We start from the raw sequence: 6,735 nt of genomic DNA on the forward strand, positions 1-6,735 counted from the left end.
TGGCTGTGACTGCTGGCAAGCAGCCAGGCTGATGGGGAGGATGCTCTGATCAAGTCAGATGGTCAGATCCCCTCTCCTTCCTAGGCAGCTCCAGCACCTGCCATTGCTAACAAGGGCTTCTTCATCTTTAACCATCAAAGAAAATAAAAGGGAAATGAGTAGCCACTGGTATCCGTAGGCACCACCTTCCCTCCTGTGCCAAGGCATGAACCTGTCCTGGCCCAGCCATGGCTGAGGAGCAGATGTGAGGACCCTCACTCCAGGGCTCCTTTTCTCCAGTGGGATGAGCTTCTAACCCCAGCAGCCGCTGGTGCAGAGACACGGGTCTATCAGCCTGGCTGCGGGCTGTGTGCCGAATCTGATAGGCATGCATGGCCTCCCCCTTGCCAGCCCCCTCTCCCACCCCCACCGTCTTCAAAGCCAGTGACCTGGCAGTGGTTCTGAAACCCGGGCAGAGCCTCCATGCCATGGCTTGGCATGCAGCTCAAAGGCTCAATTAGCAACATCTGCTTTTGTGGGCTGTAAAACCCTCTCCCTGCTCCCCTCCCTTGCTCTGAGCACTCACAGCTGGGAGCAGCATGGGGCTGCAGCCAGCCCAGGCCAGGGGAGCTGTGCCGGGCAGCCACAGAGGCTGTCCCTGGCTGGGCAGCTGCCCTGCTGGCATGGCGTGCCGTGCCACCTTTGCCACCGATCTCCTGACCCCATGGATCCAGAGCCTGACTGCAGCTGGGGGCAGCAGAGCAGGTGGGGGGCATCCAGGTAAGAAACATCAGGGAAGGAATGGGAAAAGCCCAGGGTGGAGGTCTGCAGGGAGAGCAGATGGTGCTGCATCCCACCCCGCCCCTGCTCCCCTCTGAGGTGGGGATCCCTGGCCCGTGCTGGGGTGCAGGGCAGCAGGACCTGGTGTGGGCTGGACACAGGCTGGGCTTCACACAGGGAGGACCCACAGGAGGCACCTACTCTGAGGGCAGCAGCACCGGGAGGGCAATGAGTTCTGTGCTCTGTCCATCCCCACTCCTTCCTTCTGGAGATACTGGTCTGGCGCCAGGCTGGCTGCTTCACCCCATGATGCCTGGGCTGCAGAGCGAGCAGCTGGGACAGGCTGGGCAGAGAGGACCACCCTGTGCAGCTGGCAGAGCTGGGCCCCAGGGGACCCAGTCAAAATGCTCCCAGCAAAGCTGTGGGGCAGGCAGAAGGGAGAGGTGCTGGGGCGAGAGGGGTCAGAATGGCCTGTCTCCTGCAGATGTAGGATGGAAACCCAAACTAATTACTGCCTCATCAATAATGCAAGAAAAGGACCCAGCGAGAGGGCAGGGAACGAGGCAAGTAACTGGGAGATGGGGAGCTCAGCCATACCCTCTTCTCCAGCCTGGTGCAGCACTGCTCTGGCATGACACGAGTGTATGAGGTCTCAGGCAGCTGGTGGGTCCCTCTCACCACTGGCACAGGCTCTTGTTAAGGTGCCACCATTACAGCCCCCCTTCTGGAAGCACTGGCAGTGCTGGGAGCCCAGTCCTGTGGGCTCTCTCATCATCAGCTGCCATTGCTGCCACAGCTGCCACCTGCACCCAGCAGCTCCCCTCTTTCCCGGGAGGAGAGGCTTGCGACCGTGGCCGTTCCCAGGAAGGTGTGAGAAGCAGCTTCCCCCTGGGCTGTGTACCACGGGTCCCGGGATGCGGGGCTGTGCTGAGAGGTGATGTGGCAGCACCAGCCATGGGTCCTGATGGGAAAACCAGCCTGTGCCCTGGAGACCAGCTGAGAGCCCCCACCACCACCCATTGTTTGGGAGCTGAAGAAATAGGAGCCCTTGCCCAAGGAGCCGGGGGCCTGGCAGGTCTTGCCAGCAACTCAGCTATGTGGTCTGAAGGCTTTCCCAGGAGGGCCGTATAGAAGCAGGGCTGGACGCTGTTGACATCATCCCGGGTATGTCTAGAAATGCGACCAAGCGGCGCCGCACGAGGGCCACCGAGGTCGGGAGGGCACGGAGCCAGCCTGGGGATGAGGATTTGCGAATGAGAGCAGTATGGGCAACGCCAGTGGGGTGAGATGGTGGGGTGCCCCCTGCAGAGGGGCTCCCTGAGCCCCTGTCCCTGCAGGCAGCCGTCCCCTCAAAGCCTGGTGCAAGGCAAGAGCAAGTGGGTCCCATGGGCGATGCCGGACAGGGGACTACGGAGGTCTGACACTAAAGTGGCAATCCCTGGGCACCAAGGCATGGCTTCCCTGCCTTTCCCAGCCTCATTGCAAGAAGGCGCAGGTGTACATCCACTTCTTGCCCACCTTCTGGCTGTTACATCTGATTGCACTTGATTTACTTGCTGCCAGAGCAAGGGCTGCTGTGGCTGGGGAGCTCTCAGGGCCTCTCTCTGTCTGAAGTAACCTCAGCTGCATTCTGGCTGCAGCAAACCATCCCACACTGGGGACATCCCTTAGGAGATCCCCCTGAGACCCCAGCAGTGCTTGCTCCAGCTGTGGGGTCCCTCACCTCCCTCCTGGCTGGGAGCTGGTAAGCAGCAGGGCTTGCTAGGTCTGTCACTGCATTGCAAACCAGATGTGCAATCACGACGCAAGGCTCATTCCAGCTCAGCACATGTAATGCTCCTATGATGGGTAAAGCATCTCCTGCTGCCAGCCTTCAGCGGGAGCACAGGATCTGTGCTTCAGGGTGGGATTTCAATGACTCTGAGCCAGACATTGGCCACCGCAGCCAGGTAAGGAGTAAAGGGAGGGGGCTGCAGAGCAGCACTGGGAGGCAGGGAAGGGGTCTGGGCAGGAGAGTTCACACACACACACACACACACACGCAAGCATGCCTGAGCCCAGCTATACCCTATGCTGAGCCCTGGCAGAGGGGAGGGCAGAGTCCTGCGGCTCAGGGGCTTGGCTGCAGGATGCATGGGACTGCTCCTGGGTCAAGCCCTCGGGCAGGACTGCTGCCCCTGTGATTCCTCTGGCTGCAGGTCCTCCCTCTGCCCTGTGAGGCAGGGGCTGGCAGTGACCTCCCAAGTCTGGGCTCTCCTCTGGGGTTGCGCCAAGCAAGGATTCTTGCTGGGGCACACAAGGCTACCTGCCCTGGCCTACCCTCTTGCTGGCTCAGGCCCCAAAGCAGCCAGCCAAGCTCTGTCTCTTCTCCATCTGACTTGAATCACAGCGAGCAAAGGTTTCCCTGCACCCTGGGTATTTGGGGCTGGTCTGGAGTGGCCCTTCCCAAATGCTGGCTGGGTGCAGAGGTGGTTGCATCGCAGCGCTGTGTGTGCCTGTGGCAGGGTGATGTGGGCGCATACACGTGTCTGGTGCAACCATCCCTCCTGCCACCCCATCGTGTCTGAATGTCTTCACGGTGCTGTGGCTGTCCCTGGGGATGTGTGTCCCTTGGTGCCTCTGACTGCTGCTTGGAGCTTGGGGTGGTCCTCCTCATCCCTTCCTCTGGTGCCTGGGCCCCCTCCTGTTGCGGTTAATAATTTGCCTTTCCCAGCAGAGCCTCGAGATCCCATAAAAGCACATTGTGGAGAGCCCTTCGCAAACACCAGGGCAAGCCTTGTCCGCTGCAGCATGCTGTAAGAAAACACTGGCCTTACGCTGGTGGTGACTTCCTTGCTGGCTTATCCCCACCTGAGGGTCTGCCTGATTAGTCAGCTAGCTGATTAGTGTCAGGTAAGGATGGGAACTCTCCAAATGCCCAAAGGTGCCGGTGCTCCCCAGGGAAGCCTCTGGAGCACTGGGGCAGAGGCTGGTCCAGAGCTGACTCTCCCAGCTGAGGAACCCTGGTCCTGAGAGCCAGCCTATCCATCTCTGCTTGGTGTAAGAAAAACATCAATAAACCATGTTGTCCTGTGAATACCAGCAGCAGCAGCAAATGGAGAGAAGCCTGAGGAAGGCTGAGCAAAGAACCCGTTATCTCACGAAGGGCCATGTGTAAGCTGCTGTTTTTGCAATGCAAGAGCAGGGAGTGGGAGGAGCGGTTAATGTTTTCCCAGCAAGGGGAAACTCCCGGGTGGGAATAGCGCTGTGCCTTGGAAACAAAGCCCTTCACCAAACAGGGCAGTGCCTGTGCAGCCTCATCTCAGCCGGGTGATGCTGAGCAGGGTACAGGCTCTGCAGAGGAGAACTGCTCCCAACAGGTATGGGAGCGATGAGCTCCTGTCCAAGCCCTGCACGAGCACGCGGGGAAGCTGAGGCTGGGGATGAGCTCAGGCTCACAGCCTCTGCCTGCACGGGTGGGCTTCATGGGAAGTGCTCCCCATGCCCTCACTGCCCATCCTTCTGGTTGCATTCAGCCCGCAAGTACCCTCTTGCCCCAGGTGCACAAAAGGACCGGGAGTGCAGGGGCAGGAAGAAAGCAGAGTTCTCTGGCTGGGGAAAAAGCTGAAACAGGATGGGAACAGTAAGGCTTTGGGGAGGTGAGTGGGAAATAAGAGAGAAAAGGCTTGAAAGACGCTTAAAGAGATGCTCCCTGCTGAAGACGGAAGGAAGAGAAGATCCACTCTGCTGACATAAATAGAACCTGGAGTGCTGGGTGTAAGTGGGAGCCAGCTAGCCTTTAGCATGGGCCACTAAAGCCACTGCTGGCAATCTGGGATGTTGTCTCCCTTCCCGTTCTGAGCTTCCCAGCATCAGCATGCAGAGCACTAGAAGGGAAGGAGCTGCCACCAGCAGCCAGGGCCAAAGGACAGCAGGGCTCGGTGTCAGAGACATAATGGGGTATGCAAGGGTTTGAGGGGCTCTGTTATTGCCTCAGCTCTTTCGGGGCCTGACAACACACTGTACTGCTGGCCTGGAGCACTCTCCCTGAGCGATTTTGGATGTGCAGAGCATAAAACTTAAAACCCCTCTGGGCTGAAAAGGCAGTACCATGGGGAGGGAAAACCCCTCAGGCAACACAGCCTGTCAAGAGTGGGGAAGACTGAACTGGAGTCCTGAGGCTGCTGACTCTTGGCTAGGCAGCACTGCTTAGGGAGCTGAGGTCCCTGCCAGCGTGCCCAGAGCCTGTACCCAGTATTCTCAGACGGCTTGAATTTTTCCCCATGTACCTAGTGCCTGGTGCCTCGATTCCCACCAGAAAGCAGGGTGCTCGGCTCTGCCGGGCAGGCTGGGGCTCCATTCCCAGCAGCAAGGAGTTGCTGCGGTCACAGCCTTGTGCTTCCTACCTGTTGCTCACATGCTGGTGAGCTCTGCCTGCGCAGCGCAGGCACCGGAGCTGTGGGACACGCCGCTCCCATGCCATGGACAAGATGGTGAAGCATTTGTACCTGAGGTATCGGAGCCATTTCATTGCAAATACAGAGGGAGCACAGTTAGTACTTATTTCCAGAGTAACAGCTCCAGTGCCCCAACCCTTGGTCTGATCCTGTGTGTACAAGGCAGGTGCTGGCAGTCCCGGGAAAGGAACCCCACCAGAGAAACCCCAGACCTGCAGAAATAGCTCTCTCTGCTATCCCAGCATCTCCTCCCCCGCTGGGCCACGGGTATGCTGGAGGGGCAGAAAGGGATGCGGTGGAAGAGCTGGAGGAAAGCTGCCTGCTGAGCTCTGCCCTGTGCTCCAGGAGCTGCAGGTGTCTGTGCCACGGCTCAGAGAAGTTCAGCCTCCAGCCTGGGTTGCAGTCTTCCTTATATCACTTTTGGTGATGTTCGACATTTGTTCGTTCCGGCTGTAAAACCTCTCCTGGCTCTACACCAGGGATTTTCTCACCTCAGTGCCTTAGCCGGAGCAGAGCTAACTGTTGGAGGATGTGCAGCTCAGACACGTCGGCCTTCGTGATTAACGCGCTCTTTGCTCCGGGCATGCTGCGTGGCAGGAGGGGTGGGAGTTCAGCTCCAGCTGTACGGCCCCCCGAGCAGCCCTTGCTGCCGCAGAGAGAGGTCGGTGGCCCGTGCCCCGTTGCGCAGGGCCTGCCTTCAGAGGAGGGTGGCTTTAAACGGTGGCCGTAGAGAAGCCAAATCCTGATCTGCTGGCCTGGGCCTGGGCGTTTGGGACCAGGAGTGCGGCGGGCAGGAGGATTTCCACGGCTTGTGCTCGCATCGGAGCGGTGCTCTGAGCACTAGCTGAGACGCCGGCCCTCCTGTGCATGCCCAAACGCCGTGAGCTCCCCGTTCCCGCGCGGCTCGCTCTCCTCTCCGGTCAGGCTGACAGACAGGAGAAGGACAAAGCCCCCAGTGACTTTGCCCGTGCCTGCGGGATCCCACCCGGGCCAGCCCAGATGACCCGCTCCAGCACCTCCGTTGCTGAAGGGCTGTCGGCACGGCCGAGCGGCACGAAGGAGCTGGTTCACTTTGGGACAGAGCTTGATGAAAACCCCAGAAATAGGAACACTTGAACCAGTTCCCTCCGCCGGGTTAGTGCCCGAGGGTGAGGATGGCTTCGCGTACAGAGAAGGAGCCTCGGAGCAGGGTTTCATGTTGCAGAGCTCTGTCGGTTTTTCCCTCCCAGTAAGCTGGCGGTCTCTTGTTTAATTAGCCCAAGAAACCCCTAACGGGGTGCCAGCGGGGTTTGGGACACAAAGCAGCGACGTTCCCGGGAAGCTGCCTTCCTCTTCGTTTCGGTGCCCGGTCAGAATTCCCTCTCCCCGTGACCCCGAAACGGAATTGTTGGGGGCTCTTTTCAGGCCGAGGGCGAGCGGGCAGCGAGCGCCCAGGGGCCGTCCGACCTCCGTCTGCCCCGGGGAGAGCGGCGCGACCCCCGGGGGCACCGGCTCCCTCGCCGTTGTTGGCGGAGCACCCCGCCACCCCTCTCTCCTCCCG

This window comes from Haliaeetus leucocephalus, unplaced genomic scaffold (assembly GCF_000737465.1).
Source record: "Haliaeetus leucocephalus isolate CR32 unplaced genomic scaffold, Haliaeetus_leucocephalus-4.0 Scaffold340, whole genome shotgun sequence".
NCBI classification, from domain to species: Eukaryota; Metazoa; Chordata; class Aves; order Accipitriformes; family Accipitridae; genus Haliaeetus; species Haliaeetus leucocephalus.